Here is a 16,539-nt window from a genome sequence, read left to right as displayed (position 1 = left end):
GTGGTGTGAGAACACTTGCAATCCAAGCTGTGTGTAGACATCCTGAGCACCAAGGAGGGTAAGCTAGTCAGGGCAGGCAGTATCCCTCTTCAGTTTACTGTATTGTTAGAGGTCAAATGTGAGAAATTAGTGTGATAAATCTGAGGTGAAAAAGAGGTAGGAAAGATTTTCCAGTTTGGACTGTTAAGTTGGGCGGGGTTTGTAACTGCTGAAATAGAGCAAGTGCTCTATTTTTTTCATGCTGTTTGCACAAGATTTCAAAACTTCTGTGTTTGATTTTTGGGTTTTCACCACTTTCTCTTTCTTTGGATGTGAATTGACCTAAAGAATAGTCTTTCTAAAATTATTGGTAGGCAATGCTGTGGTTGTAGGAATTGTTTTGGCTTGTGCATCTCCTGTGTAGTCAGTGCTTGCCTTTGCCTGATACTCAGATCAGAGAAGAAATAAAATGCAAAGTTCCCCTTCCTGTCATCTCAGTAAATGTTACACTCAAAATGATGACCAAGATTGAGCAAACTGAAGCAAAGATGTGCGAACACTCATGGTGTCACAGACATGCTTTGAATACACTTTTTAAGCAACAGAGGTGTTCATTGCTCCAGGAGCTCATTGTCAGAGATCGGCAAGTACATTAGGAATCGTCATTAGGAAGAAGATCAATAGTAAAACAGTGTTTCAGTCTGTAGTCTTGGTATGTCATATCCTTCCTTAAAATCTAATTCTTTTCAGAGGTGGAAACTTCTGCTGGCATTTTATTGAAATGCAGTACTTGAATCGGTGTTGGGAAGATTTTTGTTTAATTTGTGTAAGAAGCCCTTCCAGTAACTCCCAGAACTCTTCACAGCTATTTTCTTTGTGTCTAATTTTTTAAAAAAAGGAAATTTTTACAAGATATATTTTGATTTTATCTCATAGTCAGTAAAACGTTCCTCTTCAGCATGAAATTTACACGTTACAGACTGTTTAACTGGAAGCCAATTTTTATTTTGAGTATCTATTTTATGATTAAATTATTGTTATTGATTATTACTGTGGATGTACTGCTGCAAATAATGCAGTGACCTGTATCTCTGTAGGGGTTTTGCAAAGAGTAACACCATCTAAAAATATCTGGGCACTGAAAAATGGTAAAGACAAAACAATTTTTTTACAAAACCAAGAGGAAAAAAAATCAGGACAGCTGAGCGCAACATATCTTTCTGTTGATTTAAGATTTCATACTTTTATTTTGTCTACTGATTAAGATTCATTTTTTTCTTTTTAGGAAATAAAAATGCATAATTTTGAGTTCCAATTTGAAAAAAAAAAGGAAGCCCTAGGTTTACATATTCCACGTGGTTTCTTTTTTCACTAGTAGTCAATTTTGCACTTGTATGTCATATTTTAAATATAAATTTTTATTTTGAAATCCGTTGCTGTTGTAAATTATCCTTTAAAAAGGAGAAAAAGGTACATTTCAGTTCAAAATACATAAAGAAAATGACATGACTCTGTGGCTGCTTCTAGTGAAAGAAACAGCACGATACCTTTTGTAACTGCAGCATCAGACCCTAAGTAGTTGTATCTCTAGTAGCACCACGTTAGTGCAAACATTGCCAGTGCTGTACTTTTTAGCAGGCTTCTGTTGTGTCAAAAGGTGAGGGAGGCTGCTATAAATAGCCATGATTAATTGTATTGTAGCTAGTGACTTATTTTTTTTTATTACTACAGAAGTTGATATGCTTTGGGTTTTGGTGTTTTTTTTTTCTTCCATCTTAAATAGCATGCAATGCTACACCATTTAGTATACCTTTATTTAATTTGTCTCATCTGTGACACAGTCTCTTCTAAAGAGCTCGTGCTTTAGATTAAAATATAGTTCTCAGGCAGAAAGAAACTGCAGTAAAAGTAGTTGTACTACTAGTTCATCCTATGATTAATAGCAAGACTTTCTTAGAAGTTAGTCTTTGATTTCCTCTGTTTAATTGTAGCCCTAAGTGCAATGGGTTTTTGATTTATAGAAAATGCAAAATTGGGTACAGAAAGTTTTAAATTACAGTAACAGTAAAAAATTTCCCACAATAATCATCCCATATTGTTTCAATTCAAAAGAGCTAAGGCTTGATTTGTGTGGGAAAGAGCCCATAGCAGCCAAGTTCCACATTTGAAACTGGGGAGAGGGGAGGATCACTTACCCTCTTTCAAGGGGATAAAAGTATGCTTGAACTGCCCTGCGTAATACTTCTATCATATATTCCCTCTCTGGAAGAGTGGATGCCAATTAATTGATTTTGAATAGGTATTCTCTTACATGGATACAATGTGAAAGTAAGTAGAAAAATTGTGTTCGTATATACAAGAATGTGGGCAAAAAAGCAGAAGCTTTAGGAAAAGTTACGGCTTATAGTCATGATTGAAAACAAATCTATTTTTCGTTAATAATATTTGCATTATACAGAATGGTTCAGTATACTGTTAAAGCTTTAACAACCACTTTTTTGTAGCAATAGCTTTGTTAACGATAGTTTTAATTCCTAAACTACTTCTTTGGAAGTTTTGCATGGCTGATGAAGTTTTTGCTTCACTATGTTTGTGATGAATTTAACTTTCATTAGACCACAATCACTGTGTATGTTTACAGCGCTAATCCTAGATGTTGAAATTCTAGATAGTTCAAATATGTTCAGTATCTATCATTGAAGCTATTCTGTGGAAAAGAACATCCACTTTAGCAGGGTGAGAACAAATTCTATTCTGTTTACAGGGGTAAATGCTGAAAAAATACTGCTCTGACCCCATGGAGATCTACATCTGTGTTCCTGAGAATGGGAGTTTTGGTCTTTCATGTTTGGGTTATTTTGTGTACCAAAATACAGTTGAAAATAATTTCAAAAATAATAATACATTTATTCTCTGGGCCAACTTGCCAATTTTCAAAATCCTGTTTCACAGTCTCTCCTCACATACAGTTTTTATTTGGAACATACTGAGTTTACAGTTTGAATATAAAGCGCTGCTTCTAGTCTGTTTTATCTAACACGACCAACATTTAAAACCTGAACGTAAAGCATAATATTGATCCATTTATAAATGTTTTCAAACCATACTGCACTTCTTGGATAATTTATTATAGTAGCATTTTACAGTCAGGTAAGCTCTGCTTTTGTGCTAGAGTCTGACAGTTTAATCAAGATACAAATTTAGAAACAAATTAGTGCTGTCTTTTATATAGTGCCTCTAAATCCATGGTAATTGGTACCAGACCTTGGTAAAAGGCAAGGATTGCTGTTTCATGCTACCAGTACCAGTGGGTGTTGCTCCACAGCTGCATCATATAAGAAGAGACGATGCAAGGAAAATTAAAGGATCCCCACATACATTTTTCTGTAATATACCTTTTCCAGAGTATGAGGTTGGTGGAAAATTCCCTTGAATTCAGTATGTTGATCTGCTGTAAATAGTGCCACATGTTCTGCATGCTCTTAAGTCTTACTTTTTGATAGTGCTGGGCTATTTTTAAGTCATCTGTCTTTACCTGGTAGTTTTGAAACACGTAAAAAACTCTAAAAAGATTGTACATAATAAAACTGGAATGAGGAACGTAGAATAAAAGTGCTGGTGGTGCATTTGGGTTATATAGAGGTAACAAATCCTTTTTTTGGGTAGTTTTGTCACATCAGAGCATACCTTGCCATACGAGCTGCAGTGCAGGTTATGTTTCTGCTCTCTCTGTGTTTCGAGGACTCATGCTCAGCTAGAGCATATACGAGCTATAGACTGAAGCTGTACGCTCTGGCAGCACAGATGGAGTATTCTGTCATTAGGACTGTTTGTTGCCTGTTGGAACACACAGCATATTTCTACCGTGGCATCAACAGTTTCTAAGAACTGAGGTCAAAATAAACAGGTTGCAGTTGGATACAGGAACAGTCTGGGGAAACAACTTAAAATTCCCTGCTCAGGCGTAAGCATATTCCTAGATACATGGATAAAAAGCCATTTTTATAGCAAGGGCTTAATTCACACTAATATATACAGATCAGCACAGAGTTGCAGGGGTACAATTAGTAAGTTTTTGTGGATATTGTCATATGTGAAATTGACCTTATTTTAAATAAATAAGCAAATTTAAGCATAGTAATCTTGCACTAGTTCTCCTAGTACCTGTAGTACTTCAGCAAACTGAAAGTGATGTCATTGTGCATGTTTAAAGAAGTACACATTTTAATTAGGCTTCAGTCTTGTCTGCAGCTATGAACGTCACTAATTGTACTGGTTCCCGCATTCCTTTTGAAGTCAATAGGATTCTTTACAGAAGCACAGCTCAAGCGCTGACAGACAAGCTCTGGCAAACCTCCTTGAAGTGGTTTAAGTTGCTACTGCCCCAAACTCCCTGCTCCACCTTTTTACCAGGGATTAGCGCTTCCTCAGCAGAATTTGCAGAAGAAAATGTATGCCTGCACCTTAGCTGCTTCATTGCAAAACTCACAGGTTCAGCTCGAACCCTTCGAAATGCAGGAGTTTCTACTAAGCTGCTGGAGCATGCTTCAGGTCTGCATTTGTCGATTCAGCAGGGAGAGCTGTAATCTCCAGCTGCTAGGTGGAGCAGGCCGCTGGGTAAAGGGACTTTGATGTGTGATGTCAGTGCCTTTTCCATCATGGGATGGTATTTACAGAATCAGCCCATATATAGGCTCAAATTCCAGGTGAAATTTTGGCCCCAGAGAAATGAGTGGGATTTTAGCCAGGGATATCTGGCCAAACCTGTAGTGTTTTAAAAGTCAGCAAATTTCTACATAAGAGTACAAATACTTGTGATGATTTTGGCTTGAACAGAGATGTAAATAGATATGCTTCCTGACAGACCAGCAACAGTCACTTTGAAAGGTTTACTCATATTTCCCTAGTCCCAGTTCATTTACAGTTAACGTAACTCTCCTGTTTGTTGAACGGCAAATACATAAACGCATAACAAGCTGCCAGAAGTTAGATGATGTTCTCATGGGGCTTTTTTTTCAGTGGGAGGGTTAAATGTAACTTGGGTTTCGGTGGTTAAAATTAAAAAAAACAAGGTTATTCTTTCTCAATTTCAGAAATGAAAGGTTATTGAGCTGTATGGCATTCATAATAGTAAATAGCTAATACGGGTATGTGTAGTGGCAGTAGTGAAAAGAGGTGTTGAGAGAATTAAGAGAATTTATGACACTAATCTGGAAAGATGTGTTTAATTCTTTAAAAGAAAGAGTTAAAAAGAAAGCCTCCTCACATTCTTCATTGCTACCAGTTTACTGCCATTGCAATTCTTTCTTCCCATGTCAGGAGGAGTCTAGTGGTCCTTATTACAATGAGACTGACATTGTCATCCCTTCTTACCTTCTGTGTGCTCCTTCCACTATTGTGACAGGGAGAAAGCTCTTCTAGAAAACTTCTTTTTTATGGGCTGATCTTTTTATCTTCACCATGTTTTCTTTGTTCTTGTTGCTCTTCTCCACATAAGGTGCATAACAATGGGTTTCTTCTGTCCTTTACAATGACAAGTCTACATCCTTCTTTATCCTCATCCACCATCTCAGTCCTACTCACAACAGCTTCTAGTCCCACGTTCTTTGCTGACTATGAATGTAGCAGGGAACACTGCCCTCCCCCCCCTCTTCTTTTAAGTTGGCTCTCGAAGCCCACCACAGATGGTCTGTACCTCATACATAATAAGATTTTTTTTTTTTTCTTGTGAGGCAAGTTTCTATGGGTGTAAGAGGCAGACACTCTGGCAAGCTTAGAACTGTGTTTTTATATTTTTTTTCCTAAGTGAGCCTTGAGAGACTTGTTTGTCATAGATTGGAACTTCTTAATAGCTTATGGAGCTCAGTAATACCTTGAAGCCAGAATTAGGAACCTGCTTTGTTAGCTTGATCTTTTCTTAAGGACGTCAACAAAATGAAGTTAGGGCACAGCTGGACAAAAGAAATTAAGCAGAAGCACTCCAGGAATTGATGAAAATTGGTTGCTTTAGGAAGATGATCTTCTAATGAAAATATAGCAGTTTTGTGCTGTGTTTAGAAGTACTTTGGGGTGGCCTATTATATCTGTCTATTCCTTACTACTCACAGAATCACAGAATAACCAGGTTGGAAGAGACCCACCGGATCATCGAGTCCAACCGTTCCCATCAAACACTAAACCATATCCCTCAGCACCTCATCCACCCGTGCCTTAAACACTTCCAGGGAAGGGGACTCAACCACCTCCCTGGGCAGCCTGTTCCAGTGCCCAATGACCCTTTCTGTAAAGAATTTTTTCCTAATGTCCACCCTAAACCTCCCCTGGCGGAGCTTGAGGCCATTCCCTCTTGTCCTGTCCCCTGTCACTTGGGAGAAGAGGCCAGCACCCTCCTCTCTACAACGTCCTTTCAGGTAGTTGTAGAGAGCAATGAGGTCTCCCCTCAGCCTCCTCTTCTCCAGGCTAAACAACCCCAGCTCTCTCAGCCATTCCTCATAAGGCCTGTTCTCCAGCCCTTTCACCAGCTTTGTTGCTCTTCTCTGGACTCTCTCCAGAGCCTCAACATCCTTCTTGTGTTGAGGGGCCCAGAACTGAACACAGTATTCGAGGAGTGGTCTCACCAGTGCCGAGTACAGAGGGAGAATAACCTCCCTGGACCTGCTGGTCACGCCGTTTCTGCTACAAGCCAAGATGCCGTTGGCCTTCTTGGCCACCTGGGCACACTGCTGGCTCACGTTCAGTCGGCTGTCAACCAACACCCCCAGGTCCCTCTCCTCCAGGCAGCTTTCTAGACAGACTTCTCCTAGTCTGTAGCACTGCATAGGGTTGTTGTGCCCCAAGTGCAGGACCCGGCATTTGGCCTTGTTAAACCTCATGCCATTGGACTCTGCCCAGCGGTCCAGCCTGTTCAGATCCCTTTGCAGAGCCTCCATAGTCTCCATCAGATCGACATTTCCACCCAGCTTAGTGTCGTCCGCAAACTTGCTCAGGGTGCACTCGATGCCTTCATCCAGATCATTGATGAAGACATTGAACAGGGCTGGACCCAGCACTGAGCCCTGGGGAACCCCACTTGTCACTGGCCTCCAGCTGGATTTCCCACCATTTCCCACCACTCTCTGGGCCTGGCCATCCAACCAGTTTTCCACCCAGGAGAGTGTGCGCCTGTCCAGGCCAGAGGCTGACAGTTTCTCAAGCAGAATGCTGTGAGAAACTGTGTCAAAGGCTTTGCTGAAGTCCAGGAAGACCACATCCACAGCCTTTCCCTCATCCAGCAGCCAAGTCACTTTGTCATAGAAGGCGATCAGGTTAGTCTGGCAAGACCTGCCTTTTGTGAACCCATGTTGACTGGGCCTGATCACCCGATTCTCTTGCATGTGCTTCATGATAGCACTCAAGATCACCTGTTCCATGACTTTCCCTGGCACTGAGGTCAGACTGAGAGGCCTGTAGTTCCCTGGATCCTCCCTGCGACCCTTCTTGTAGATGGGCACAACATCAGCCAGCCTCCAGTCCAGTGGGACTTCCCCAGTCTTCCAGGACTGTTGGCAGATGATGGAAAGGGGTATGGCCAGCACAAGTTGTTGGTTTTTTTCAGTGAGTTCACTCTGCACTATTTTTAGACTTGAATAATAAACTCTCTGTATCAAAATGTGCCCAGGACCTCACACAAGAGCCAAATGAGCACTTTCAAATGACAGACGGTTTAAGTTCTAGGTAGCTCAACACCATCGCTTCCCAGTTTCTTTGTATATTTTTGCATTTATGTTTTTACACTCTGTGCTGTAGCAGTCATAAGAACAGGTACATGTGTGGAGCTCTATTTCACGGGTCTTGCTCTGTGTGTGCTTTGATTTTCTGCTATGTGTGGAAGCTGCCTGCCTGCACAGGGCTGTTCTTGATCTCAGCAGTGCGCTTTGGGAGCTGAAAAAGTAGAACATACACAGGAAAAAGTAATGGAAATGCATTATACCAGCAGTATTAGCAGCTAAGTTGACCTTCATAAGAAAGGATATGTCAAGGTCACATAGATGATTGCATTTCTTGAAAATACAAGGGAAAGATATCCTAAACTAAGTTGGATTTTGTTCGTGATGAGGAAAATTTTTTACAGCTATTTGTTCATTCTCTGGTTTGCATGTTGATGATATAGGAGGGTCACTCATTACCTAGTCACTGTTACAGTCCAGAATCAACTTGTGGATTTCAGAATATTTGCTAAAATACTTTGCGATTCAAGTGCCTTAAAAAATAGTTGGCTCAGAGAATAAAACAACCACTTGTGTCAGTTAAGACGCTCTTTTGGAGCCTGATGGTTGTCAGAGTAAGGGCTCTAAGGAGTTAACAGAACACATAAAATCCTCTGAAAATACTAGCTCCAGAAAACATGCCAGTTAAGCAGCAATGATCAGCAACACATAATGGTCATCTGTCAGGTTGGAAGGATGTCAGGAGGTGTCTAGTTCAACCTCCTGATCAAAGCAGGGCCAGCTGTGAGGTTAGACCAAACTACTTAGGGTTTCATCCAGTTGGGTTGTGAAAGTCTCCAAGCATGGAGACTGTACGACCTCTTCCATTGTTTGATTGACCTCATGGTGGAAAAGTTTGTCCTCATTTCCAGCCTGAACCTCTCATATTAGAACTTACATCTGTCATCTCATGTTCTCCCACCACTGTCTTGGCTGTCTTGGGGATCTTCCTCCTGTAACTAACTACATTGCAGTAACGCTCAGCAACCTGATGGTGTGATGCAGGAGGCATTGCCGAGGTTATCATTTGCAGGTTCACATGATGGTCACAGCCAGGATAGGGCTGGTGGCTGCGCGTAAGTCATACTGCTCTTGCCAAGCACATCTAAGACAAATGCATATTTTTACTGACCATCAGCTAGAAGCATTGCCAGTTGTTGATGCTGTTGGCTGGCCTGGCCTTGGCCTTCACAGCAGGTTCCTGGGATAATGGTGTGGTGTTACTAATTTCAGGTATTAATTTAGGAAAATATTAGCCTGTATTCGAAAATTCTGAGGTAGTTTAAATGCTAAAAGATGTTAAATGCTGTGGAGTTTCTTTTACTTTGCTGGGTATTTTTTGAGCTGCTGAGATACACAATTTAAACATTAAAACATGAGGGTTAGAGATATACCTAGTCTTAAAAATTATTAAGTGTCATGTAATTGCATAACTGCAGGAGCCAGGACTTTTAGAACAATACTGAATATCATGAAATTTTTGATTTGATTTTAAAATTAAGCAACATGGATAACATCAAGAGTCTGTTGCTTTTGTAAAGCAAATGTTCATCTTAACAAGGATTTTTTCAAATAGCGAACCATGTCTGTGAAGTTCTAAAATGATAGCTGCTATTATGTGCTCATCTGTTTGGCACAGTAATTAAAGTATACATTAATGCTCCAAGACATGCATTTAGAAGTATGAATTGAAATTAATCATCCTGCCACTACATAAATTACTTGCTGAATACAACGGCATATGTTTCCAGAGAAAGTTGTATGATTGTGTATTCTATGTCAGTTCAGTTAAATTTAATGTTTCATATATTTATTTTTATAAAATAGGTTTTAGATGTAAAAATAAATGTAACTTTATATATCTGGCTGTATTTACATATTTCACCTGTCTGGGATAAGCCTTTTTAAAAGTAAATCTTGAACTGGCAATAACAACTAAAGTTAAATTGTCAGGGTAGGCAAATATTGCTCAAGGAACCTTTGAGCCCACCTCAAGCATCTCTGTGAGCAGGGCAGTGGGAATTCTTGTCTCTGCAAGATCTGAATCCTCTGAGATGACTGATTTCCACATTCACACTGCAGGTGGGGATGAGTCTCTTGCAGCACATCAGGCCTGGACCCTCTCTTGCAGAATGGATTTTTACAGAGAGATGAGCTTTTTGGAGGAGACCCTTCTGTGGTCAAAAAGCATGATAATTCTTCAGCCATTAAATAGTTTTATCTTAGATTTAAGCATGTGATGTTGATTCCATCTCTGGCTTCCTGAACGCTACACGCTGAGCTTAGGAAGTCTCCAGTGAGAATTTACAGGCTGTTCAGTTAGGAAGCGAGGTTCTGCCGCTGTTAATAGCACAGTTGCTCTTTGTGCTTGAAAACTTTTGTAATAAATAATCCGCAAGATATTTGAGAAACTGTTTTGTTACTCCTATACTGGACAATTCATCAGATCAGGTTTACTCTGTTATTTTACAGACTACGTGACTTGTGAGTAAAAAAGCAGGTGTCTGTCCTTTTCACATTGCCGAAATGCAGGCGGCATACAGTTCAAAACAATACCGCTGTCCTGCTTTACAATGCAGATAACTTCTTTTCTTTTACAGTTTGTCTCAATGCATAGAGAGCAGTTGGAAACATACATGCACACTGCTCGATCTGTTGCTTTTTCTTCGTGGTACAGTGCAGTCTCCTGACAGTGTTGTTCTGTGCAGTGCAGTCATGAAGTGAATAGATTAAGATAGAGAAGTATCTAACAGCTTGATGATAAAAAGGACATGAAAAGAAGAAAATTGTTTGAGAATTTCTGCCCTTGCAAAGTTAAAGTGTGTGCGCTAAAAAATGTCTTGTTTTTCTCCTCCCTACACTCTGATGTAGGACCCAATTTTGAAAAATGGATGGTTCTGTAAAACTTTGATTTTTAGACTTGTGCCCGTCTACATACCTCTTTGTGTGTTTGAGATCTAAATGCAGCATTCGGGCATCCTTGTTTTTACAGCTGATATTGATGATTCTGCCCAAGAGTTACTAGAACAGAAAAAAAAGAAAACCCTTATAGACGTTTGCTGCTTCAGTTGATACATGTTTATATATTACTGCATGATGAAAGACTTCCTCTTCCTTTTTTTTTTTTAATATTATTTTTTCAGTGTACCAACCTGGATGTCGTCTCCCTGTAAGGCATGTGACATTTACAGCAGAAGAATTACAATTCTACACTGAAAAACCTCTTTCTCATCTTAACTGTCATTCAAAATGCATGGTGAAAGTAGCTGAAGAGAAGTTTTCTATCGTGTCATCTGCAGGACTCCTAGAAGATTCTTCTGAAATCTGGGGTAAGATTTAAAAAACCCTAAGTAACTTAGTTGTAAAGTAGAAACTGATGTGAAGTCTGAAGGCATAATTCTAGGGCAGAGTAGAAAATACTGTTTGTGGATTGGCCTCTGTGCTGAAATGTCTACAGAGGCAGTTTCATGTAAGAAATTTTAATGCAGTATTTGTTCAAATGATGAAAACAAACGATAATAAGACCAAGCTTATTACTAGGGTTAAATATAGATATGTGAATAATTATTTGCTATTCAAAAATGAAAACATGTACTATGTTTTTAAAGATTTTTTAATAATGTGTGCCAAAGTACAGAAATGTTTAACTATGAAAAACAAGTTTTTGAGTAAGAGTGGAAAGTATAAATTGCTAATAAGTATAATATATTTTAGATTGCTTAGCTCCTGAGAAAATCATGAAATATTTGCACTGTGTACAGTTAATGTTGTGCCTTGTTCTTAGTATTTTTGTTTTGCACTCGATAGTGGTATCCATTATCTAACATTTGGTGAATTAAGTTTGTTTACTTATTTATTGCTATATAAATTTAGTGCGGTTACTAGGGGTATTATCAGTATACCTTCTTGGTGACTGTAGTTGTAGTATTTTATATACAGAGGATATTCCGAAGGATATCAGTACTTTCTTGTATACATGAATCTTTTTCTTCTGCTTCTATTTCAGGTCATATAGATATAACTAAAATTTGTGCTAAAAAGACCTTGTTGTCTAAATGTGTATTCAATACAGTTCTTAGTATCGTAGGTGTTTACATTCATGGTACTATAAAATGCTTCTGATGGCAAATAATGACATGCTCACTTTATAGCGTGAGGAATTTTGCCAGGTAATACGAACAATTCATTTTCATTTGTTTACATTCAGACAAGTTTATAATTAAGACAGTAACGGGCATAAGCAGCAGCTTTTGCATCTCATCTTTCTTGTTGACATCAAAGAGAAAATTTGTGGTAGAAAACGTAGAAGCTGGTAGTAGGTGTGGGAGAATCAATAGCATGTGGATTTTTATTTTTTCAAATCTGGTTACCCCCTACCCTCCTATCATTTGAATATCTACAATAAAAGAAAAGCACGCACACTTTTTTCTTATCATTCCAAACACTGTAGATAAAAAGGATAGCTATACACTGATACCATGTTCTGTGCACACACTAGGCCACCAGAGATATTAATGAAAATGTGCAAAAGACTTATATAACCATGACATCAGTGTCTTATTTCTGGAAATGTCTTGTATAAATTCCCCTTTGCTGATGAATCCGTTGAACTGATCTGTAGCCTGCATGGTCTAACTATGGATTAAATCAAGAATGTGATAAAACTGAACAGGAATCCTGGCATAGGATATTTGATTTGCATAGGAAACATATATGTGGGCAGATATATCCGTGTTCATGCATACATGTATATAAACTGTTTTGGATTTACTGTGTCTGAGGACCAAGCTGGATATCTGATGGACCTTTTAGCTTAAAGGGTTGTGCATCTTTTTTGAGACCTCTGAGACAGTTGAGATCAGCTGAAGTATAAGTCCTGGGGGTAACTGGCATGTAAGAAAGTGAGTTGCGAGCAACAGTTTCTCTAAGGGCTCTTTGAGACTATAATTTGATTCCTCTCACAGCTTGGACCAAAATAGCGTGTATTTGTTGGCTGTAAAGCCCATTTATCTCTGCAACAACTAGGGATGGATTTTTGGGACTGTACCTATCTTCTGAAAAGGTACTGGGTGTGTGAGTTTCTAAGCCTTTAAAATAATTATGTAAAGTAATGACTTTGTGATGAAATGTTACCAGTTTACTGATTTTTGTTTAGGTTTATGTCTTGAATTATGTGCCAGTGGTGTTAAAAAGCTGAGATTTGGGTGTCCATTTATTTTACACTGAGTTTAAAACATAAATAACTTGTCATAAGAATCCTCTTATAAAAAGTGGAGAGAGGAAAAAATCGGTCTGGTTAAGAAGTGATTGTTCTAGCTGAGAAAATAGTGAGTTACTATTGCTACATCTGATGTACATAACTCTAGAAATACATATTTCTCTTTAGGACTAGACCTCAGAATAAATTGTAAGATCAGAGACTAATTAAGATCTTCTAAAACTTCATCCTCATGTATTTTTAAGGCAGTAGTCTATTCCTCTAATGTATGATGTCTTATTAAAGTTAAAGTCTCTGCAGGTTGAAGTTCAGTTTTTGAGGAAGAAACACAGTAACGATAAAATCAGGTAATGCCTAATGATATTGTTACAAATAGTTAGTAAAAATAAATTTGTAGTCAGATCTTCAATGTATATGATAAACACTAGCCTCTCTTTGTTGCTATGTTGCTTTGCAGTTTTCTCAGTAATAATGTCATATATTTTGCGAAAACTAACCTTTGTAACTTGGGTTAGCTGGCATTCCATACTCTTCTTACTGTTTTCTCATTCTGTTGATTTTCACTTATGTATTCATAGGAGGTTTGTTTTGAACATTCATTAAAGGCCTTTTAATGCCCAATAAGCCCTCTTCCAAATATGCTTGCTCTGGATACTCTCACAGGAAGTAGAAACTATTGTCCCATGCTTCCCATGTCCTGGATATGTGCAGTTGACTTTGTCAGCTGATGCTGCATTGCTCCATGTATAAATAGAAAGAGAAATCAGTAAATCAGGCCTCAACTTACCTGTTGCAAAATGAGAAATGAAGCATTTTGAAAACAGATGCAAAAACAGATTAAAAGTAAGTTTGCTTATTTTGGTTTCTCAATTTCTGGCCCAAGGAACACAATGTTCTTCAAACCAACAGAGAGGAAAGGCTGACCTGCTGCTTGTTTCGTTTCTTGGGAGTTAATTTATGTGTGTTCAGATGAAGAAAGGTGTTTAGTTGTGTGTTGGGGTTTTTTTGTTGTTTTTTTTCTCAGCCGCAGTTTTCTTTGTAAAACCACAAGAAATTTGCATAATTTGGACTTTTCCTACCAAAAGCTTCAGATCCGCTTGTGGAAAGTAGATTCATTTGTACACAAGAGATATTAACTCGGCTGGTGACGAATGAACACAGAAAATGGACAGCACAGTTGCTCCAATATTAAATGGCTCTTGCAAGCTTTTCAAGGCTGGATTTCTTTCCAGTCCACAGGAAATGACTGATAATCCTTTTTTATGAAACATAAAAGTGGCATGTCCTCAAATTCGTTAATTCATTAGAAAGATATTGACTCCATCCAACTAAAATTAGAATAGTAAAGCAGGGAATGTTAATTGTTGGAGAAGCTGGTTGCTTCATATTTGCACGATTATCAGTTCCTCAGATTATTGCGAAACTCAAAGTATTTGGGATCAGCTTGCAGTGCTGAGCATATTGTTCACATTTACCATGATAGAGCACTTTCAGTCAAAACAGTTTGCTTTTTCTGAGCAGACAGCAGTCTTACCTTTGTTTTTTTTCTGAATTTTGATGACTTTATGCTTTAACTACAGCCTTTTTCTATTCAGTCCTCTAAATATAAATCTTTGTTCGTGTACTCAGTTGACTGCTTGAATCTCCAGCTGAAAAGTGATTGTGAGATCACAGAATCATAGAATAACCAGGTTGGAAGAGACCCACCGGATCATTGAGTCCAACCATTCCTATCAAACACTAAACCATGCCCCTCAGCACCTCGTCCATCCGTGCCTTAAACACCTCCAGGGAAGGTGACTCAACCACCTCCCTGGGGCAGCCTGTTCCAGTGCCCAGTGACCCATTCTGTGAAAAATTTTTTCCTAACGTCCAGCCTAAATCTCCCCTGGTGGAGCTTGAGGCCATTTGCTCTTGTCCTGTCCCCTGTCACTTGGGAGAAGAGGCCATCACCCTCCTCTCTACAACGTCCTTTCAGGTAGTTATAGAGAGCAATGAGGTCTCCCCTCAGCCTCCTCTTCTCCAGGCTAAACAACCCCAGCTCTCTCAGCCATTCCTCATAAGGCCTGTTCTCCAGCCCCTTCACCAGCCTCGTTGCTCTTCTCTGGACTTGCTCCAGAGCCTCAACGTCCTTCTTGTGTTGAGGGGCCCAGAACTGAACACAGTATTCGAGGAGCAGTCTCACCAGTGCTGAGTACAGAGGGAGAATAACCTCCCTGGACCTGCTGGTCACGCCGTTTCTGCTACAAGCCAAGATGCCGTTGGCCTTCTTGGCCACCTGGGCACACTGCTGGCTCATGTTCAGCCAGCTGTCAACCAACACTCCCAGGTCTTTCTCCTCCAGGCAGCTTTCTAGACAGACTTCTCCTAGTCTGTAGCACTGCACAGGGTTGTTGTGTCCCAAGTGCAGGACCCGGCATTTGGCCTTGTTAAACCTCATGCCAAACTGATAATGCAAATATGAAGCAACCAGCTTCTCCAACAATTAACATTCCCTGCTTTACTATTCTAATTTTAGTTGGATGGAGTCAATATCTTTCCGATGAATTAACTAATTTGAGGACATGCCATTTTTATGTTACATACAAAAAGGATTATCAGTCATTTCCTGTGGAGATGAGTGTATGTTCCTTATAATTCAAAGCCTTTTCTGCTAGGTTCTAAAAAATGTCTACAGGCTTAATAAGTATAGCAGTGGTCTTCAGTATGTAGCTCTTTTTTCTCTCTACATAATTCCTGTGCAAGAGGTCCTGTTAGAAAAAGTAGCTCAGCTCTAGCTAACATTGAAAAAATAAATTTTATTTTGAAGATTTAAGGAACAAAAGGAGCTTGCAAGGAATAGTGTAAGAAGGTAATTAAATTCCCTGGGTAACCGGGAGAAAGGCAGTAATGTTATTTTATAGAGTTACTTTATTTCAGGTAAGACGTGATCTTCTGTTATTTCGGCATAAGTAATATTCTTTATTTTCCATATTATGGAAAATATTGTGTTTTTACAGATTATCAAAAAGGTTACTGAATATTTTTAAAGTCTCATAATATTACTTGAATAATTCCAGTACCTTGATTATTTTATTGGTCAGTGAAACTGAATTTTTAAATAAACAGTGATTAGCATATATGAATTCTCATCACTGGAAGCTACATTCCCAGCTAAAGCAAGATCTGAGACAGACAGACATCAAATGAGTTGATAGTTCCTCTGTTTAAAGCACTAGGAACATTATTTTTCTGTAGGTGATCAAATGAGGTGGGTGATTTTTCCCACCTACTTTAAAAACCTGTTCTGGATGGAAAGGTTGTTTCTGTAAGGGCCTGTATCTTCTTCATCAGGTATGGTGAGTGCCTGCTCCTGGGCACTCAGTCTCCAGCAGGTTGAAGTCACAGGAGATGATCCATATTGCTTGGGACGGGAACTAGTGCCTGTAAAATTGACTGGGAAGAGGCATGCTGCTTTTAACAGGAGAAATCGTGACATCTCTGTCACATGCATAAGTGTTCTTGCTTTGGAAAATGCATCAGGAATTATTCTTTCTAATAAAAAATGTTTCTTCATTTCACTGTCAGAAGTAAGAATGGCATCATTATTAAAAATTA

General features: G+C 39.0%; 1 protein-coding gene and 1 long non-coding RNA gene across 3 annotated transcripts in view; one reads left to right on the top strand and one right to left on the bottom strand.

The window, feature by feature from the left end:
- The window catches only part of LRP6 (LDL receptor related protein 6), a 704,489-nt gene that overhangs the window by 41,805 nt on the left and 646,145 nt on the right, over positions 1–16,539 (bottom strand). The gene's annotated exons all lie outside the window — the stretch shown is intronic.
- Positions 1–16,539, top strand: part of LOC138724938 (uncharacterized) — a 105,948-nt gene that overhangs the window by 13,311 nt on the left and 76,098 nt on the right. For both annotated transcript variants that reach the window (XR_011338136.1, XR_011338135.1), the window contains exon 3: positions 10,868–11,053. This is a non-coding gene — a long non-coding RNA (uncharacterized lncRNA). The remainder of the gene's footprint in view (positions 1–10,867; positions 11,054–16,539) is intronic.

Source organism: Phaenicophaeus curvirostris, chromosome 1, assembly GCF_032191515.1.
Source record: "Phaenicophaeus curvirostris isolate KB17595 chromosome 1, BPBGC_Pcur_1.0, whole genome shotgun sequence".
Lineage (NCBI taxonomy): Eukaryota > Metazoa > Chordata > Aves > Cuculiformes > Cuculidae > Phaenicophaeus > Phaenicophaeus curvirostris.
This window is presented reverse-complemented; position numbering and strand designations above follow the sequence as displayed.